Genomic DNA, 22,301 nt, shown 5'->3' with positions numbered 1-22,301 from the left:
ATGGAAAATTGTATTGGTGAATATTCGATCAGACAACTGCTAAGGTGATAATTTTTTGACTTATTTTTTTCCTAAATCTTTGACTCTATACTATATTTTCCAGTAGTATAGTTGTTTTTAGACCCCTCTGTTTGTTCTTGTGGAGTAAGTTTTATCAGTTAAAGTGTAAGACCTCCAGTTTCTCCTTTACATCTCCTCTCTGTCGGGTAGGGAAGCTCACTAAGTTCACAGGATGATGTCCAATTCCTAAAATAAACTGAGCTGATTCATCAGAGATATTGTGTGAAGTCAAACTATAATTCATAAAACAGGTGCCTTAGAATGAAGAAAGATATAAAAATGAATATGTGTAGTTAGTTTTTCTTGTTGTTATTATTATTGTTATTATTACATGGATAATAATAATATTTTCTCACACACCTTTCCTCCTTCTTTTGTATTAAAAATGTTGAACATATTACTCTTGTTTTAACAAAGTTCTCACCAAAGTAGCACTAGTCACTAGTTTCTAATGTGTAGATTTCTGTCCATATACTTGCCTGAAAAATGGAAAAGAACTACTATCCTGTACTAAGGAAGTCTGCTCCCACACCATACTAGAAGTAGTGTGTTTAGACAATGGGACTCATCTCATCTGGCTTCAAAAGTCTGCTGTGTGATGTGATCTGTTTTATCTTGATCTCAGTCATACTGTACACATTGATTATATTAGGTTAATCACTCTTAATTTTGCAGGTAGCTTGGGCTTGCTATGTATATTTAAATAGTGAAATCCCAATCATAAAGGAATCCATGGAGGCCTACTCAGTCTAGAAAGGAGACAAAAGTACAGATAGTTAACATTGTTTTAGAAAATTCCATCTAAGAACCACAAGTGAGGGGTACCCAGACATAATACTACAAAGATGATGAATAGGAACTCTCATACTTGTTTGGAGGTAATCCTTATTTTATTCTTTTTATTAGGATCTAGGCTAATGTTATTAAATCTTTGAAACAGAGTAAGCATACAGAGATATTTATGAATATGTATGTATACAGCTAATAGAAGAAGTTATAGCCAATCCCTTGTGGTCTTTTCCACATGAAAATTTCTTTACAGTGTATATCAGGATTTAACTAAGACTCTATTCTGTATCTATATAATATCATTATAGTAGTTCCCTTATTAATTTTTTTTTTTTTTTAAGTCATTTTTACTCTAATGCATCAACATTTTCTGAAGGGGAAAAAAGTCCACTTGGAAAGTTTCCAACCTGCTTTAATCAATTACTCAGCACTGGAACAATGAATTGAAGGATTTCAGAGCCCTTGAATCACAGCTCTGCTCAAGATCCAAGACAAACACCAAACATCATTTAAAATCTAATGATAGCTATTTAAAATTTAAATATGTAGTCTCTTCTAGTTGATAAAGATCCCGTTATGATCAATAAAGAGAGAAATGTTCTCCTAGGCACCTCTTGAAGGCAATTCTTTCCAGATACCTTAAACTATTTTAAGTTGGGATGAATCACTCTCTGTAAGTATCTGTCTCTCTTCACAGATGATTGACAGTACCTATGAGTTCAATTTAGATGAGTCATTTAAATTTTGATAGCTGAAGACAGTAAAATGCTTCCCAACATATTTATCTACTATTTGTTTTCTTCCTCCCTCTGTTTTTACCATGTCCTATTAAAGCCTCTATTAAATGTAAATACCAGTATACGGTCTGAAATCCCAGTCTGAAATCATCTCTGTTCATGACGGTTGTATTACACTCTACTTCACCAGGAAAGATTATTTAATTATCTAAGTAAACAGATGGCTTATTTTTTGTTTGTCTGCTAAAAGTGCTAAAAGCAACATCCTTGCCTAAAATATTGTTATGCTCCTACAAATCTTCCTGTGCTATTTCTCTGCAGACTGCCTTAAAATGTCCTGTAATTCAGATCTGAAAGCTCTAAGATACAGTCCTCATTTACTGATCCACATTTCTTCTGAATCATTAGACTAATTGGGTAGTGACGAGTGCCTAACAAGTCCTTTTTATGAGTTTCCTCTGTATATCTTGCCACTAATTTTGTATAGATCAAGGACCCAGCTATCAGCTACCTGCAGCTACCTATCAGCAGACTGTATATCAAAGTCAGAAATGCAGAGCTCTAATGAAAATGACCAAATTATAGGCATCTACTAAAGTTTCTTGTCTTTCTTTTCCTTCCTTCCTTCCTTCCTTCCTTCCTTCCTTCCTTCCTTCCTTCCTTCCTTCCTTCCTTCCTTCCTTCCTTCCTTCCTTCCTTCCTTCCTTCCTTCCTTCCTTCCTTCCTTCCTTTCTTTCTTTTCTTTCTTTTCTTTCTTTCTTTTTCAAACAAAACACACTGTGATTATTAAAATATGCAGTGAGTAATACAGACACCTCTAAATTTTTCGAGACATATTCAACGTCAGGCATAGAAAATGAATAGGATGTGACTCAATCTAACTATCTATCCAGAAATGTATATCTTTTCTTGTATCCTTAACCAGGTAACCCATAATGTGGAGAGGTATGGGGACAGAATTCACAGGAACGTATGTATGATTTTTTTTTTTCTTTCAAGCAGAGGTATTTTCTTTCCCTTTATGGTCAAGACACTCAAACCTAGTTTTCAATTGGATCTACACCCAAAAGAGATTACAAATGTGTTTTGTAGATCATATCCTATAAGCATTTTTTAATCAACTGTTAAGCAATATGTAGTATGAATCCTATCTTCCTTAATCAGGGAGAAGACTGCATAGACAAAGAGCAAAAACTCATGGAGTTGTAGTTTAGCCTAGGATAAAGCCTATTAATAAATAATTAAATAGATAGAAAGATAAATAAATAAATGAATAGCTTCTGGCAATGTTAAGCCTAACACCTTGTCCATCTTTCATCTTTTTTAAACATGAAGCATATTAAACTGATGCTTTGTAGAGCACCAGCAACTCCAAACAAATCGAGGAGGCAACTGACTCCTTCTATAATGATCAGAACCTGCCAGGTGTAGAATAAGAGTGGCTTGATCCAAATTAGGTTTAATTTAAATATTACCCTCCAGCATTAATAGCTAGAGAAGGGGACATCCTCTGAATGTCCTGTCCTAATTCTTCTCTGTTCTTCACTGAAACTGCAAAAAACAGTGTTCTGTTTTGCTTCATACGAATGGGTGAAAGAATTATTTTTATAATGAGCTTTTAGTATTTTGCCTCCCACAGCCTCATTTGAGCTTATCACTTGTTTCCTGTAGACCATGAGTCATTCCAGCGAGTCATTGAGAAAATTGTTCTAGATTCCTCTCCAAACATCTGTTAAAAATCATCTTGCCTTCAAAATATACTAAGAAACAAGCTCTTATACAGATGTGACAACTCCAACTGCTTGTAATATTTTGTACTTAACTTCTATAGGAGGTGTATTTTTATCAAAGTGTAAAATTCTGCAGGTAAACCACGATCCTGTGAATCCAAATGTTATCTTCTCTAAACTTAGGGTCAGCATGACATTTGTAGCTTCTCAAAAGGAAGAAAGTCCATTTCAGGGCATTTGCCTGACAAATTAACCCTTCAACAGATTTCTGTACCTTGAAAGCAACTGAAACGTGTGTGGCACTGGAGGTGTGAAACTGAATCTATGCAGCTGTCAAAGATGCTGGCACTTCTGAGAGCCAGGTGAATGTTGGATGGTTTACAAGGCTTCTTTGGACAAGTACATGATCCCTTCAGACTGCCTGAATTTTTGAAGCTTGCAGTGCCAATGGCTGGTGTTTCAGATGCTTGGAGAATGAGGTTCTCTCGCATAAACAGAGGTTCATTTAATCAATACTATTTAAAACAAACAAACAAACAAACAAAAATCACCAGTCCCTTATGACTTTTCTCCTAGGTGATTCTGCACATAGAATGAGGATTCAGTGCCTTCCTCAGTGACTAAGACAATCTACACCCTTTAGTTAGGAACCAGTTGTACTCAAGTGTTGAGAAGAATGCTGTATCATGTCATGACAATGAAGTTGCTAAGTCCAAGTCTTAAGACAGATGCATGACACAACTCCTGAGCTTACCATCTACAGCCAACCAGACCCTTGATCTGTAGTGATAATTCCTGATATGTAGTGGACATGATTCTTGTTACCAAAAAGATCTGTCTGTATCAGACATCTACATACCACATAACTTTGGCTGGGAGGTTGAGAATTTGTGTTCTTCAATTTCATAGTGTAGTTAATGAAGAAAGACAGTTTCTCTAGAGCCTGATTTAAAGCTTATTTCTGATGTCATGGTTCTTTTGAAATGAAAATTTTTCTCTCTCTTAACTGTAGAAAATAACCAGGGAGATTAAAACAAAGTTGGTCCTTGAGAATCTCCTCCCCTTTCTTCTTATAGTGACCAGCAAGAAATGGAGAGTATGGTACTATTACTCTTTCAGTGCTGTTCCTAAAATTCTTCTCCTAGCCTTTTCTGTTTCCAGTCTTTTGGCATAGGCTGCTGAGGAAACCATTTCTAGTCAATGGATAGTGCTGTCTGGAATTATTATTATTATTTGTTTGCTTGTTTGTTTAGTTTTTGTTTTTGTTTTGGTTTGGTTTGGTTTTGCCAGTGTTTTGGACATGGGAGCTTGGTTAGCAGTTCTAAAAGATCTCAACAAAGCAACATTTCCTTGTTGATAGTGAAGGGTGAATCAACAGTTTCAGACTGCCATGGCTGATGTCTTTCTTAATATATATCTTATATCCAGGATACTTTGTTGTGGGGTATTCTTTATATCTAGGAGCATGTGTGTATGATACAGTAAAATAAGTTATAGAGATCCTTAAGGAGGAGGAAGATCTTGGAGGAAAACATGTTAGAGCCAGAACCTAATACTTGATAGTTCCGCCAGCATAGCTAATTAGCTCTACAGAGAAACAAGGTTAATCAGCCCAGACACAACATCACATCAGTTAAGTTTTATCGTTTGGGCAGCTGAGCTAATAACTCCAAATAGCAATATAAAAAGACACTCAATATGCATAATACCTTCTGCTGTACTCCATCAATATGGTACATATGCACAGGGCCATCACCTTACTGATGTAATCAATGGGTAATTTGCATAACTGATTTCAGAGCAGACCCAACAGTCTAGCTAGTCAGGATGTTAAATGAAACAGAGTGGGCTGAAAGTATTAATTCACAGGAGTTCTCAGTTAACTGGAAGATTTTTTGTAGCTGATCATAGCATAAAATGATAACGAAAAGAACTAGCAATCTTCTCTATAAATTTTATATGTAAATAATTTTTTAAAACATGAAAAGTAAAGGACTTAAATAATGAACTATGTTTATCCTTTTATGTCCAGTATCTAAGTAGCTATAGAAGATGGCATTTCTGTTTCTGTCATTCTCACATTTTGGCAAAGAACGTGAAAACAGAAGACATTAATTGGAAACTGAAGTTAGACAATTAAAACCAGAAATGAAAGCACATTTTAAAACACGGTGACAGAAACAGGTAGTAAAATCTTCATTGTGACTGTCTTTGAAACATCCATTTGAGACAAATTACTGGATGGGAAAATCAAGTTGCTGAATGACATTCTGCTGATGCACAGGTTGGACAGGAGGAGCAGCATGACTCCTTTTGGCAGTCAGAGTAGACAGACATAGGGGTGGCAGCTGGGTAGCATCAAGAGCCTCACATGAATTGAAGCAGATGCCTAGAGAAGAGAAGTTCCAGTTTTTCACTGAATTAGTGGTAGAATTATTTTTCCTTCTGTGCTTACATGAATTATTTCTTTCACTTTGGTAAGATTGTTCAAAAAAACAAGGAAACAAAGCAAGGAAAAATTGACTTATAGTGTACCAACTGAAGGTCCAAATGAATGACTCAAAATTATTATACCATCAACAGAGCAATGGTTATTGATCAGATGCTCTCTGTTAACTGTGTGGCACATGAAATGAAGAGTATCATACTAATTTTAAGGTAAGTTCCTTACCTAGCATTTTTGAAAGGCAAAATAACAATAAAAAATAGTTCTATTATTATGCATTAAGGTTTTATGTGGATTGATATTGTGCTTATGGACAGTTATTGCATCTTAGTTGACTTGTCACCATATGGTAATTATAACATGAAAATAAATCCTCAAGAGGAAATAATTCTTTTTTAACAATTTAATTTATAATGATGGCCTCTTTATGTAATATTATCCACTGCCTTGTAGCAGGATTAAGCAAAACAATGGAATTTCGTATTTTCCTACAATATCTTCATGCACAAGAAGGAATAACTGTCATCATGCAAGTAGTCACATATATTTTCTTGAAATAACATGCTCTGCTTTGCACCTCTATTTGTACAAGTATGCTCATCTTTTGAAGGATCATATTCAAAATGTACTGAAACACTGCAAAAATGAAACAGTATCCTAATTTACCCTATCATAATGGTAATTTTATTTGATGTGCATCTACCAGTATAAAGCCTAGACATAGTGCAAGCTCTAATGTAACAAGTAACATATTACAGTGGTTGTAGTATAAAGACAGATTAAGTTCTCCACAGGAAAAAATTAATCCAATGCCACTGATTTCAGTGGGGAAATGCCACTTTGTACAAACTGAGGATCTGGTGTTTTTCACAGGGCTAATTTTGATGATTAATAAGACACCAGATTGATATTTGGTGTTGTTGAATTGATTGGTGCCTGATATCCCCACTTTATTATTTAATTCCAGTATCAACAAGATTATAACTTAATTTAGACAAGTGTGTGTGCACAAAAATGATGCCACACAGAGGTTATTTACAACAATCCTATCAGATGGCAGCCAAGACTTGACTGAGCTATATGTCACCCACAATGAAGCTGGAATTACTGAGGAACTGAAAACTCTCTCTCTCACACTTTGCCTCTCTTTAGGGGGACATACTGTATCATTACTGCTAGCCAGACCTTTTCTCCTCCATTGGGATTAAATAGCAATTCATCAGAGATGATAATTAACAGCACAAAATGAACAGGATTAGAGATGGATGAAGGAGGTTTTGTAGGAAAGGACAAACAATGGGTCATCTTCCCCGTCAGGTGCAAAGAATACATAGCCAGGTGTAGTTTCAACTTGCTTTCATGGCTTAAAGAAGAAAAGCTTGCTCAGACAGAAAAGCAGGGAAAAGAGCTGTTTTATATGAAGGTTTAGGTGTTGATTCGTTTTTACCAAATTGTCTTCAGATGTTGAAGGAACATTCTCAGGACTAGTTGAGATATCCATCTCCTTGTCTTCCCCCTTTTGTAAGAAATAAAATACAAAGATATGGTAGTCTGTATGTGGGGAAAGAGATGTTAACACTGCTCTTGAATAACACTGCAGGAAACCATCATGGTTGAGCAAGGACCTGCTGGTCAGCCTGAGGTGTAGGAAGAAAGTGCACAGGCAATGGAAGCAGAGACACCTGACCTGGGAAGAAAAATGCAGGCATGCTGCCCAGATGGGATGAGGAAAGTCAAGGCACAGCTAGGACTGAGCATGGCAAGAGATTCAAGGAATAACAAGAAGGGATTCTATAGGTACAATGGTCAGAAAATACAGACCAGGGAGAGTGTACCCCCTCTGATAAACAAGAAGGGAGATCTGGTAACAGCAGGCATGGAGGAGCCTGAGGTACTCAACAAATTCTTTGCCTCAGTCTTCACTGTCAGTCAGGCCCCCCATGTCTCTTGAGCCCCTTACCCTGTAGATGTCAGCTGGAGAAGCAAAGTTCCTCCCACTGTAAGTGAAGAGCAAGTTCAAGAATATCTGATGAAACTGAACAGCTACTACTGGCACATGGGGCCTGATGACATGGACACCAGGGTCCTGAAGGAATTGGCTGATGGAGTTGCTAAGCCAACCTCCCTCCATCCTGTTTGAAAAGTTCTGGCAGTCAGGTGAAGTCCCTGGTGACTGGAAAAAAAAGGAAACATCACTCCCATTTTTAAAAAGGGTAGGAAGAAATATTCAGGGAACTACGGCCTCACCTCTGCACCTGGGAAGATCGTCGAACTGATCCTCCTGCAAACAATGTTAAGGCACATGTGAGAGAAGGAGGTGATCTGGAGACAGACAGCATATGACTTCACCAAGGGCAGTTTGTGCCTGACCAATCTGGTGGCCTTCTCTGGTGGAATGATTGCATCAGCTGATATGGGAAGACTGACAAATGTCATCTACCCGGACTTCTGTAAGGCCTTTGACACAGTCCCATATAACATCCTGATCTCCAAATTGGAGAGATATGGATTTGAAGGGTTCTAAGAGCAAATTCTTTATTCTGAGTGTGCTGAGGCACAGGAACAGGCTGCCCAGAGAAGTTTTGGATGCTTCTTCCTTGGAAGTGTTCAAGGCCAAGCTGGATGGGGTTTTGGGCAACCTGATCTAGGTGGCATCCCTGCCCATGGCAGAGGGTTTTGGAAAAAGATAATCTTTATGGTCCCTTCCAACTCAACCCTTTCTATGATTCTATGATTCTATGATTCTATGACTTTAAGGTTGTTCTTGGCCCTCAGACTTGAAACTCAATGTACTCCAGCAGCCAGATGCAAAGGCTAGTACTATCAAACTATTTCTGAGGGGTGCATATCTTTTGTTTTACCAAGCTGTTTCACATGGCTTCCCTCCATCTCACTCTTTCATTTTTATCACCCTTCCAAGGCAGGACTTTATGCACTATCATGCTCTGCTCAACTGTAATTGAACATTTGGCTATCAGTGCCTGACACTGGGTCCAGCAAGTTTCTCTTCCAAAGCAAAAGCAGGAGCTCTCTTTTGCCAATGGAAAGAGGGCTGCATCAGTGCCAGAAACCATGGAGTAGATGATGGAGCAATGAATGCTGCATAGTAGATCCCATAAGACTTTCTATGAGTGCCTTGTGGATAGGACATAATGAATAAGAATAGTAAAATGTACACAGATACAGTAAAATGTGTGATACAGATTATGCAGGGAGAAAGGTATTATTCCTGTCAACTACTTTCTGCTGTGCACCCTGCTTCCTCCCCAGGTTTCACAAAGAATCAGGACAGATGAAGAAATCCACACAAAACACCGCCTCTAATTAATGTTGAGTGTATCTGCAGATTTGTAGTAACAGCAATAGAATCACAGAATCACAGAATCACAGAATTTCTAGGTTGGAAGAGACCTCAAGATCATCAAGTCCAATCTCTACCTAATGCTAACAATCCCCACTAAACCATATCCCTAAGCTCTACATCTAAACGTCTTTTAAAGACTTCCAGGGATGGTGACTCCACCACTTCCCTGGGCAGCCTGTTCCAGTATCTAACAACCCTTTCGGTAAAGAAGTTCTTCCTAACATCTAACCTAAAACTCCCCTGGCGCAACTTTAGCCCATTCCCCCTCGTCCTGTCACCAGGCACGTAGGAGAACAGACCAACCCCCACCTCACTACAGCCTCCTTTAAGGTATCTGTAGAGAGCAATAAGGTCGCTCCTGAGCCTCCTTTTCTCCAGGCTGAACAAGCCCAGCTCCCTCAGCCGCTCCTCGTAGGACTTGTTCTCCAGACCCCTCACCAGCTTCGTCGCCCTTCTGTGCACCCGCTCAAGCACCTCGATGTCCTTCTTGTAGCGAGGGGCCCAAAACTGAACACAGTACTCGAGGTGCGGCCTCACCAGAGCCGAGTACAATAGGAAAAAAAAAAAAAAAATGTTTTATTGCCACATTATATGACACCTCAATTCTAGCGATGTTTTCCTGAAATATACTTGAAAATATGGTCTTTTTTTTTTTTTGTCTTTTTTTTTTTTTTTTTTTTTTTTCTTTCTTTCCTAAACAACCTGCCTTTCCTGCAGGTTGAAGCCTAGAAGACATAATGACTTTTGACAGTATGCTTAAAGCTTAAGGACTGTGTGCTCCCCTTTATTCCTTTATACTCAAGAGCAGTGTGAAGGACAGGGTTTTACAGTGATCAAATTACCAGGAGGAAAGAAAATATGATTTGCGCTCATCTGGATTTTCAACATCTATCAAAGAGAGACAAAAGACGAGGTAAAACATAAGGAACCATGGAAAACATTGAATGTAGGGCTTTCTAATCTAGCAGCACTGGGATTTGTATATCAGGACATAAAAGTAAGTGAGCCATTTATAACCTGTGTGTAGGTCACGATTCATCACAGTTCATTCCCTTCAAGCCAGCCTCCAAATCTAGAAATCCAATCAAATTGCAGTTTTGTCCCACAAAGAGATGCAGGTTTCTGTGGATAGCAAAGATGCTGTTCACTGTAAGAGCAATAATTTATAGTGTGATTTGCATAATAAATAGATATGGCTGAAACTCAGACTGGGCCAACAGTTTTTAGACTCATTTTCAATGCATGCTTGATTACGCTCTCCCCTGACGGCTTTAGTCAGATATTCAGATGAACAAAACTAAGCATGAATATAGATGGCAAATAATGAGATATTCATTATGCAACAACACGAAACTATTTTCATATGGAAACAATATTTGTTTTTAATGGCCAGGTTAAAAATGCTCATCCTGATTCTTATAGTAGTTTACACCTTCGCCAAAGCACCACGTAGAAATGTTAAACTAAAGTGACTGAAATTTATGTCAAGACAAAATATGGGTGACATCCTTCTAGTTTCTGTCTTTTCCATTCCTATGTTTATTTGAGGCTGATTTATAAACATGTTTTCACATGCCAACCCCATCTTCAGAGCTCAGTCTTTGTTTAACCTCCTCTGACATGTGTACACTGGCTCTCCATCTTTCCAGGAAACTATGTTTGTTCCCATTACTCCATAATAGCTTTCAAGAAGAAGGAATAACACTACTGAACACATATGAGTACCTGCATTTAAGGGACAATTATCTTACATCGAAGTATTTTTTTTTCTCTTTTTAGAGTTATAGCTTATCTTACCCCATGATCATCAGCCTCAGAAGAGAGATATCTGCACTGTTGATGAATATAGTTGAGCTGTAGCACAGCTATAGCTGAAAATATTGCTGAGGCCAATACAGACAAATATTCAATGTATGATTCATAAGCCATGTTTCAGACATTTATTTTAAGATGAGATTAATTATGCCCAGCAAATCCTTACTTCCCTCAAGTGATTCTGAAAGAGCCAAAAGAAACAATGAAGATGCAGATATCTACACTGCTTATGCTCAGATAAATCTTATCCCTTCAAACAGTTCTTAGGTCTCTAAAATCTAGTTATATTCTGTGTCATAATAAAAAATCTTTGTTCTTGTTCTTGTTCTTGTTCTTGTTCTTGTTCTTGTTCTTGTTCTTCTTCTTGTTCTTGTTCTTCTTCTTCTTCTTCTTCTGCTTCTGCTTCTGCTTCTGCTTCTGCTTCTTCTTCTGCTTCTTCTTCTGCTTCTTTTTCCTATTATTATTATTATTTAAGAATTTAAATAAATGAATAATCAAATACTTACATTTCCATAAGCTTGTGTGTAAGTTCCCATCTCACTTGGTAGACCTATACTTTTTGCTGAATTCAGAGGAAAAATGTGTATGATTGTCATGATTTATTAGAATTCTTCTGTTTATGTCTTAAGATGTTTGGATCTACTGTATGATTCTTGCATTAAAGAAAATTTAAAAAGCTTTTTTCTCCCCCCCACTGTAAGTGAGGGTTACGGGGAGTTTATCATGCTGATTTACTCTTGTACAACTGGAAATACAATCTGGTCCACAGCAGGTGAGTCATGTAAGGCATGAGATGGTAAATTGAATTGGAAGAACAAAATTATATTTTAAACTCTGTCTTCTGTAGTTGGGAAGAAACCTGAGTCAACTTAAGCTAGATGATAGAAGACTGCTGAGAACTGTGGATCTACACTACTTGAAAGCACAGGTACTTATATTGATTGTGAATTTCCTATAAATACATATGGATTATTTTTTTTGTTTGTTTTATGTTTTTGTTATTTTATAGTTATTATTTTTTTTTCTAAATAACAGGTCTTCATGCTTGGCACCTGAATGATTCTTTGTTTCCAGCAGAGAAACTGTGGGTTTATGGCCTGAGAATAACAATAGGAATGTGTTTATTACTAGGGTCACAGCTGGAGATGATTATTGCTTTTTCTTTGTCAAAAGGAAATGCTACAGGGAGCTAAATGTGCTTTCAAACTGATTTAAGGGAGCATTCCTGGAAAACAAAGTCCTCTCACTCTGTTTTATTTTTCCTGTCTGAGATTTAGGTTTACTTTACCACAGGAAGGATGGAGGTCTGCATTATTTTTGTTGTGACAAGAAAAATTGCAAAGTTTATCCTGATTTGTTTCATTCAGAAGACTGGGGAGAAATCAAGGATAAGGGTTCTCAGAATTAGGAATTCTTATCCTCTGCAAACTTACAATTGTGCCAGCATATAACAAATGGTAGTCAGACAGTCTGTCTATGCTGCACATCATAGCTTCGCTCTCTATAGGCTGCTAAATCTAGAAAGCGCTGGAAAGGTCTTTTAGCACTGAGCTCCTGTGCTAGCTCAGGTAAAGTCAGTTTGGTGGTAACTGCATTACACAGTGCAGAAATGTTGTAAATGCCAATCCAAATCTTTCTGTAGAAAACAAGATGAAGTTTCTCTAAAGAAGACATTCCCATATTGAAACTCTGTGGCAGAAATGACTCTTTGCAAAAAAAGTCCAAAGGATAGTATTTAAAACATTTTAAAGACATATGTCATCTTCCAATCTCAGTAGCTAGTTCAGTCAATGGTAATCTCAGCAGAAGGTTGGTATCAATCAGCCTTTTTATAGACATGAATGCATGTCTAAACATCATCTTTTGTAATTAATACAGTCCATTCTTCCACTCTCCCAATGACTTTGGTAGCTGAGATGTAATCTAATTTCATTTCTGTAACATAATCTTGTTTGTTTTTAGAGTACTTCCCCCTGCTAATATTAAAATCCTATTCATTTATTTGTATGCACTGTCAGATAGATGTGCATCTGTGGGTGGATTGTAAACATGCAAGAGCTGATATATAAAGAAATGTTGTTAGCAGGATGAAATTACTTAGGGTTGAAAAAACATCCAGAAAGCTCAATGTTTGATGAGCTTTTTCATTTCATAAATATAGGCATAATATTCATAAGACAGAGGTGGCAGTGGTTCTCCAGAAACATGTGTCAGTCTGTTCAAAGCCTTTGCAGACTGAAAGGGACTCTTTAAAAATTTCCTTTGCTGAACTACAGACAATGAAGTTTACATTTTATTCTAATTTCAGAGGATTAACTTTAAGAATCAGGAAGTCTCATGTTCCAGACTGATTCATCTGGTGAACATTCAAATTATAAATATAGACTGGTGCCTGGCCAGTTACAGACATCTCTAGTATAGACATCTTATAGTATAGACAGCTAGGCTGGTCATCTCATATTCTTCTCAGTGTCAGAAGAGAGAAAGTGGAATTTCTGAGGATCAGATCATCTTATCAGAAAATAGACTTTAAAAATATATCAGGAGAGCCATTCATAAAGACGTCTATATCTCTCCAATTACAAGGCAACTGGTTTAAAGTATTTGCACTGTAGTTGCTGAAAGCAGGCAAGGAATTGCACCCAAAAAATCCCCCATGGATGCTAAGGTGGATTTTGATGACCGGTAGGACTTAGATTAAGAGGACTACATAGTGTGTTTCAAACGTCTTTGACTTGGAGCTTTCACACCACTAAGAAAATTATAAGCAGTTATGTCTCACTATGGATCATGTAGGGGAGTGTAGTCTGCAAGCCTTAGACACTGAAGGAGACCAAATCCACCCAAAGAGTCCTAGAAGAAACCCCAAATACAGTCTTAACTTTCTACAGTGGTTAGCCTCTTTGGTATTTAACAGATACTAGGTACATATATTGGAATTTCATATCTAAATACCTGTGACAACTGGACAATTACCACAACATGCAGTCATAAACTGGTATTTATATATCAGTAGTATATAAATATTTCAACTCAAATGGAAACACAAGTCATTTTAAGTATTACCTAAATATCCTACTTTCAGCGTTAAAATATATGAAATGAGATGACAAGATAAAGGATGCCAGAGGTGAAAAGAGTTGTAACCTTAAATTATGAAACAAGTTGAGGGTAAACCAGCACAGACATCAGACTTCTGGAGCTTTACTATTCCATAAGGTCATATTGCCTTCCCACTCTGTGAATTCTCTAAGTAAATAAATACCAGCAACGGATAATGAACTCCATTACTCTAATTAAAAACAGAGCCTGCTCCCACTGCCTGCCCCTTGAGGAAATGCCTGGACATTATTCCCATGGCATTATGTGAATATATTAGAATGGCATGGTATATATGCTATTAAACTCCTGATTAACTGAGAGACAGAGGCAGAGACACAGATAACACACTGAGATTAGGAATGCTGTATTGTGTTTGAGCAGAATTATAGATTTGAGTCATAGTATATCTGTTTACAGCTTGAAAGCTTTAAATCTGGGTTTATGTATAGATTAGCTCAGGTCCTGAAATCTGATGATCCTTTGAATGACAGTTTAGCCTTGGGATTATATGTAATGTAAAAAAAAAAGGTATATAAAATATAAATTAACTAAAGATTAGTATGTATAAAATCTCTTAGTTCTTGCCTTCTCAATGCTAAGCACAAGATAGCAAGAACTAACAGTATTAATTAATTATTTTATTTATTTATTGCTATTAAAATCTAAAAGGTTTGGTAACTTTTATTCCTATAAGCGTGATCTGGCTGAAATCACTTACTTTGGCTTAATCAGTTTCCTACAGGTTATTATAAACAAAGAAACAATAATTACAAACAAGAAAAAAAAATGTTTTAGTGCATAGATCAGTGATGTTGCCTATACTGCTCAATTCCCAATGAGCATTTTATCTTAGAAGGGATTCTTAAACTTAAAATAGCCAATAAAAGCCTTTTCCCTGAACTAAAAGTACCTTAACTGTTTTCTGTACTAACAGACTGAACAGTAAGCATAAACGCAGCTGTTACATCAGTTACATATCAGCCTGACAGGCCTAAGTATAGCTAGTTCTGCTTGTCTTGCGATTAATCTCAAGTAAAAGTAGGTGACAGTAATTGCTGTTGTTGGGAAATGAATTCTCCTGAGAAGAGAGCAGTTCTGTGAATGCAAAAAATATGGCATAACATGTATTGAGAGCTTACTGTGTCAAGGCAAAATTCCACATTCAGAACTAGGGAGTGAAATTATTCATCTAATGAAATATACATCTGAGGAATTCCTTTAAAATATTCAGCCAGAGTCAACCCTAGCATATGTCTGGCAGAGGAATTGTGCCTGTTAGTAAGCACATTATATCTAAGGGTAGTATTCTATATTTTTGATTATGTGATTTCATCTGAAATTAAGGCTAAGTAAAATAAGACCATCATTAAAAATGGTCTAGATAAATAACTTCTGTTGAACTTAATGACATTGTCTTAAATTCATTACCTCTTATCTTTCAATATGCAGAGTAAGACATCAATACGTGGGAATTCTCGTGAAGGTCTGTAGGCAAGCCAGGCTGCTGTGTTTCTGTAATAGTCAATGGAAAACTACTCTTTGCTGTCTGTGAAGTTCATAAAGAGATTCAGCTCAGCATATGTAGGTGCATCTTTTGTTGGAGGTGAGCATAGGTCTTTCTCACAAGCAACTTGATCCAGTCATCTTCTAGTGGCATTTGAGATGCTTGAAAGTAACCAGATCATAGAATCATAGAACCATAGAATCATAAAATGGCTCCAGTTCGAAGGGACCTTAAAATCATCTAATTCCAATCCCCTGCCATAGGCAGGGATGCTACCCACTAGATCAGGTTGCACAGGGCCTCATCTAACCTGGTGCTGAACACCTCCAGGGATGGGACATCCACAGCTTCTCTGGGCAACCTGTTCCAGTACCTCACCATGCTCTGAGTGAGGAATTTCCTCCTGAACTCTATGCTAAATCTCCCCTCTTTTAGTTTAAAGCCATTCCCCTTGTCCTGTCATTATCTAATTGAGCAAGGAGTTGCCCTCTATCTTTTTTGTAAGTCCCCCTTAAGTACTGAAAAGCTGCAAGACATCCATGTAGGGCTAGCAAGTGACACAAGTTTTAAGAGAGAGCCATGCCACCACAAGATAGAAGATGGAGGCCAGACAATTCTCTGAAATAGCCACAGAGAAATACATATTTTATACTCTCTACTTTATAGTACTATATGTGTGATTCAGCAGCCTGTGCAATGCCTCTTGAAGATTCTCTAGGTCTGGCTTTTAGCTGTCACTCAGGAAGGGCTTGGACCTTCTGTGTACTCTGTGTCATGTCTGCGAGCCCATGCCGCTATCTCTGATGCTGCAGAAAGCAGTATGTGCCAGTGGTTAGGAGCTGGATATGTATGATAGGAGAATGAGGAAAACGGGCTATTTAAAAGGGATACTGATCTGGAGATTCTGGGGTCACAGCTGGGAAATGGGAGTGTGGAGAATTACAGTTGGTGAGAAGCTGTTGAAGAGATGCTGAGAAGGATTTAACTCTCAAAGAGAAAACAGACAATTTGTTGTTGTTTTTAGATTAATTGAATGCTACACTTCACATTTTTGAGGGGAATATATGTACTGCCCTTGTCCTCTGAGAAATAAAATAACCATACTATGTAAATTAAGGTAAAATAGATGATAGTGCTAGTCCAATTCCCTCACCTTTTCCAAAGCTGAAGATAAGACACATAGCATTGTCTGTATAGCCTGACATCACTTTAAAGGAATAAAAAATAATAAATAAATAAATAAATAAATAGATAAATAAATAGATAAAAGAAAAAGACAATTCAGATAATTACTTCTTGTGCGTATTGCTTATAAAACCCACAGCAAGGGACAGAGTATTTTAGATTTGTTTTGAGAACATAGAAGAAATATCTAAGGTTAATGGGTCTGGTAGATGAAGGTTTGTGGAGATCACCTGCTATTACTTGGGACACACAATGAAATTGGGGAAGAGTTGTACAGAGGTAGTCCTGCACAGGTAATGTGTCCCACAGTGGGACCTTCAAGTTTGTTCTGTAACTTACTACTGCATAACAAGTGTTCTGCATTAATGGCAGAAATCTGAAGAGAAGTCATGAGACTTGGCTATAAATATCACAGAATCACAGAATCACAGAATTTTCTAGGTTGGAAGAGACCTCAAGGTCATCGAGTCCAACCTCCAACCTAACGCTAACAGCCCTCCACTAAACCATATCCCTAAGCTCTACATCTAAACGTCTTTTGAAGACTTCCAAGGATGGTGACTCCACCACTTCCCTGGGCAGCCTGTTCCAGTGCCTCACAACCCTTTCAGTGAAGAAGTTCTTCCTAACATCTAGCCTAAAACTCCCCTGGCTCAACTTAAACCCATTCCCCCTCGTCCTGTCACCAGGCACGTGGGAGAACAGGCCAACCCCCACCTCGCTACAGCCTCCCTTGAGGTACCTAAAAAGAGCGATAAGGTCGCCCCTGAGCCTCCTCTTCTCCAGGCTGAACAAGCCCAGCTCCCTCAGCCGCTCCTCGTAGGACTTGTTCTCCAGGCCCCTCACCAGCTTCGTCGCCCTTCTGTGCACCCGCTCAAGCACCTCGATGTCCTTCTTGTAGCGAGGGGCCCAAAACTGAACACAGTACTCGAGGTGCGGCCTCACCAGAGCTGAGTACAGGGGGACGATCACCTCCCTAGCCCTGCTGGTCACGCTGTTCCTAATACAAGCCAGGATGCCGTTGGCCTTCTTGGCCACCTGAGCACACTGCTGGCTCATATTCAGCCGACTATCCACCATCACTCCCAGGTCCTTCTCTGCCTGGCAGCTTTCCAACCATTCCTCTCCCAGCCTGTAGCTCTGCTTGGGGTTATTGCGCCCCAGGTGCAGGACCCGGCACTTGGCCTTGTTAAACTTCATGCAGTTGACCTCAGCCCATCGGTGCAGCCTATCCAGATCCTCCTGCAGAGCTTTCCTACCCTCAAGCAGATCGTAAGATCTGATATGTACAGATATTACAGATATGTACAGATATGTACAGATATTACAGATATGTAAGATGACTGAGATTCTGGGATGACCTCTGTAAGAATGGACTATATTTAAAATCATTTTGTATTTAAAAAAGTATTTTAAGGTCATTATGTTCATAACAAATTTCCAGACAGAGGGTGATGTTAAATAAACATGAACTAAGATTTCACACACACAGAATCACACAGAATTTCTAGGTTGGAAGAGACCTCAAGATCATTGAGTCCAACCTCTGACCTAACGCTAACAGTCCCCACTAAACCATATCCCTAAGGATATCCCTTTCTATTTAATGGAAGAAGAAGTATTCTAAAATGTGTGCAAATTAATATGAAAATCAGAAGGCAAGTCTTAAAAGGGTAGTGTTTAAGAATATTTCTTTATCATTTTGTTGAGAACATATCTCTCAAATCTGTTTGTCAAATGTTCTGCCAGGCCATGGTATATGAAAGGTATATGAAAAGGAAGATGAACTTCTAAAACGTTTTATCTTCTCTTTCTAAAAATACTTTGACTTTTTAGTCATAAAGACTGTAAATGATACTTCTTGATTTCTGCCAAAGTAAGTCTGCAGCTCTCTCTATAATTTTAGTGTGACTGCTGAGAGTTGGAGGTGGAAACATTAACAAATGTTAACTGAGACTTCTCTAATTTTAATCTAATCATAGATTGAATGGACTTGACAGGACAGAGTTAAACAAGATATTATTTAAGCTTTATTAATACAACTCTATTAACAGAAAATACCACTTCTATCCAGTGATCAAGACAAATGTTTTAAAAGTGTGCAAGCATGTACAGACGGATACAAATGAAGTAATTCTAAGTGAATCAACCAATTACTTCAAATATATTCTAAAGAAAAGAATACACAACTTTCTAAGAATGTCTTTCCTTGTATCACCACAATTATGCACAAAAGTGCCAGATCCCCAGTACAGCTCCTGGTGTGCAGACAAGACTAAGTCAATCAGGCAGCACTATTTCCTGTGTTATGTAGGATTGCTTTGAAATTCTCCATCTGGACAAAACAGAGGAAGAAATCAAACAGAGGAAAAAAAAAAAAAGAAAAAAAAAAAAAGAAAAGATGACTTTTCCTTGCTTCCCCAGGTGCTTCCCTTTTATTTTGGAGAGAAACAGAAATCTGAAAGGTAAAATATATACATATAAAGTACAGAAGAAGTGAAAATAAAGCTACACTTTAGAAATATAATTAAAGGATGCAATTTAATAGTGAAGATCAGTAATTTGTAAATTCCACAAATTTTCATGCAAGGTAGTCATCATAATTAGCTGTTACATTAGCAGTTGTATGGGTATATATGAACATAGTGCTACTGATAATTTTTCAATCCTCTATCTTATATTTCAGGACAGGAAGTACATCTTGAAATAGGACAGTGCTATGCACAATCTACCTACTGCAGGGGTTCTGCTAGAGCTACCCTAAAGAATTCATAAGAGGGACAATGATGCAAAAAACGATAAATATAAACACATGAGAACACAAGCAACAGCAATGAACATAATGTTCTTATAGACACAGCTCAGCATTTCCTCTGCTTCTGGCATTTTGGATAAATATTGCATCCCTGAGGAAACAATAGCCAGCTCATCCTTACAACACAAAAGAATTATCCTCTTTCCAGAGAGATACACAGTGGGTATTTGTAATTTGGGAAGAGTCTCTGCTTCTGACATCTCCAACACTACAGCTGAAGTGGATGTATCATCCTGAAGGGAATCTTCATCAGAACACAGTGTTCTCTGAGGAGATGAGGAGCTTGTGGCTCAGAAACACCAGCCTGACCTTTACTGCATGCTCTTGTTTACTCACACTGGCTCAGCTTAGGAACTACATGGATGAAGATCTTCAGTGTCAAAACTTAAAGTGAAAGAATGGACCTGAAAAGATATCTGTAGAAGTAAAAATATAAAATTTGAAAAGGAAACAGAAATGTTTAAATGCTGAGACAAATATGAGATGCTAGACTTGAAGGAGACATGGGGTAGAACTAGATCAGGAACTACCATGTAGTGAAAGTCAATATGAAAAGTATCAAATTTAAGAAGCAAATGTAATATAGCCATACAAGCATTACAGCTTGATGGTGAAGTAGTTTGGAGTACAGATATTTCCAAAGCTTTTGCCCAAAGCTTATACACATTTGCTAGTGTCTGAATTCTACTTTTGCTTGTTTGCTTGAAAACTTCTTACCCAGTGAGATGACTACCAGGTGTTTAGGTGTATGTACTTTGCTGTTAGATTTGCCCAACTTTCTGACCACTTTTTTTTTTTTTTTTTCCCCAGAATGAAACCCAGTATTGACTGAGAACCTCCTCTCTCTCTCATTTTAGTTTTGTTTTGTTTCTTCTTAAAGAGATTTAGGTCTAAGGTTTTGGTTTTATATGGTTTTATATTACTGATGTTATGTATTACCCATTTCTTTTTTCTCTGAAACACTGCTTTAGGCTTACAGAAAGCTTATAGGAATCTTACAGGAGATCAGTATCAGCAACTCTTAAAAGAATAATAAAGCAATGGTAAGAGAAAGAAGTGGAACATGATGAAAATATTATATGGAATTACATTTATAAGAAAAGAAGTATATGTGAACTTCACATAACGATGCCTGCTGTTTGGAAAATGTATTAATTTCTGAAGGATGGAAATGAAGAGTCATATTTCAGCATATACACCAAGCTCCTTTATCTTGGAACTTGCAGCTTACATGAGCTATATTCAAGCTATCTCAGGAATATTCAGCCTGAGAAGATATTGTCATTCAAGATCATCATCTCCACAAAGTGCGTTCCCAATTTTCTCATTTTCTGTAGGAACTAAATATGGTAAGTTCCTATCTTCCTGGAGACAGGACTGAATGAAATGAAAAATTCATGAGAAATAGGTAGATCCTCTAACAATGTGCATATTTTATAAGGCCCTGAGTACAAAAGCAGAAGGATCTTAGGCAAAGCATAAAATTTTGTGTTGGGTGCTCCACAGGAGGCTAGAGGAGGAACTGGGATGCTCACTAAGGAAGATTTTTTTTTCTGAAATCATTTAATCACATGAAATGTTTTGCTTTATCTTTTGATAAACCTAACAACTCCAAAATATGAACTGAGCCACTGATATTAAAAGGTTATGGTCACAGCCATACTAATAATTACAAAGCAGCAGGTACGGTTTTCTGATCCTGAGATACACATTATATGTGTCCATGCTGCTAAACTCTCCAGACTCTCTTGCAGGAAATCCCCACAAGTAGCATGAATGTTCCCATTTTAGCCTGGTTTTCTTTACCTGATACATGCATTTCTGAGAGGATGCTGAAAACCCTTAACAATAGCTAAGCTGTCTTATCTTCATAGCTAAATAACACAACATGAGTTGAGATATTGTTCTCACTGCTACACATACCTATTTATCATCTAAGTACACAAGAATCAGGGAGCCACCTTTGAGTATGCTTCTTCATTAGGGCAGCTGCTCAAGATTCATTATTCCCCTGACAGCCTGGAAAAAACACTTTACTTGGCTGTACAAGACTGTTAGTCCCATCATGCTGCACTGCTCAATCAGGACATCAGGGCTGAGATTCATCACACACTACTATAGGTATCCACTCTCTAAATGATTCCAAGAGCAGTGCTTCTATTTCCAACCTGGGCTCCTATTAATACATTAGTAGAACAGGAACTTAGATTATGATTAACTTGACTTTAGATGCTTACTATAAAATGGGATGACTGATATGATAAGTATCACATAAATATCACATAGATCACCATTGACCACAAATTCTTGTCCACGTGAAAAGGCCAGATGGAACGCTACATTTTCCTCTCCAGTGGAAAATGACTACAGTTATTAAGACAAATCCCACATTCTTTCATTTGCTCCTTTCTCACTACTGAGTTAGTTTAAAATGCTATTGCCAAGAAAATGATTGCCCCCATCTTTTCCTGGAAGGTTCTGCCCCTGTAGCATGTTCAGCAGAAGAAGGGATATTTTAATTTTTTTTTCTTTCACTCCATCTGTTCTAGTCCAAAAATCAGTCATCAAAGATTAAATTGCGGATGAGGTAGGCTTGAGCTAAGACATCAAAATTTACACTGGAGCAACAGGGGAGCTGTTCTCTCTGATGATTCTGCTATGGATAAGCAACTTCTGGCACAGATATAATAACTGTTTCTAGATTGGTAGCTTTTCCTGCAGCACTACCTATAAGAAGGAGCATGAGCCTGAGCT

At 37.7% G+C, this 22,301-nt stretch overlaps 1 long non-coding RNA gene across 1 annotated transcript; it reads left to right on the top strand.

Moving 5' to 3' along the window:
- The first annotated feature begins 11,502 nt into the window (after window positions 1-11,502).
- On the top strand, window positions 11,503-19,931 carry LOC311431336. Its single transcript, XR_014689356.1, has 3 exons — window positions 11,503-11,713; window positions 11,797-11,869; window positions 19,419-19,931. It is a non-coding gene; the product is annotated as an uncharacterized lncRNA (long non-coding RNA).
- The last annotated feature ends 2,370 nt before the right edge of the window (window positions 19,932-22,301 follow it).

The sequence above is a fragment of the Aythya ferina genome (genome assembly GCF_964211825.1).
Source record: "Aythya ferina genome assembly, chromosome: 2".
NCBI lineage: Eukaryota > Metazoa > Chordata > Aves > Anseriformes > Anatidae > Aythya > Aythya ferina.
The sequence above is the reverse complement of the archived record's forward strand: the minus strand, read 5'-3'. Positions and strand labels throughout refer to the sequence as shown.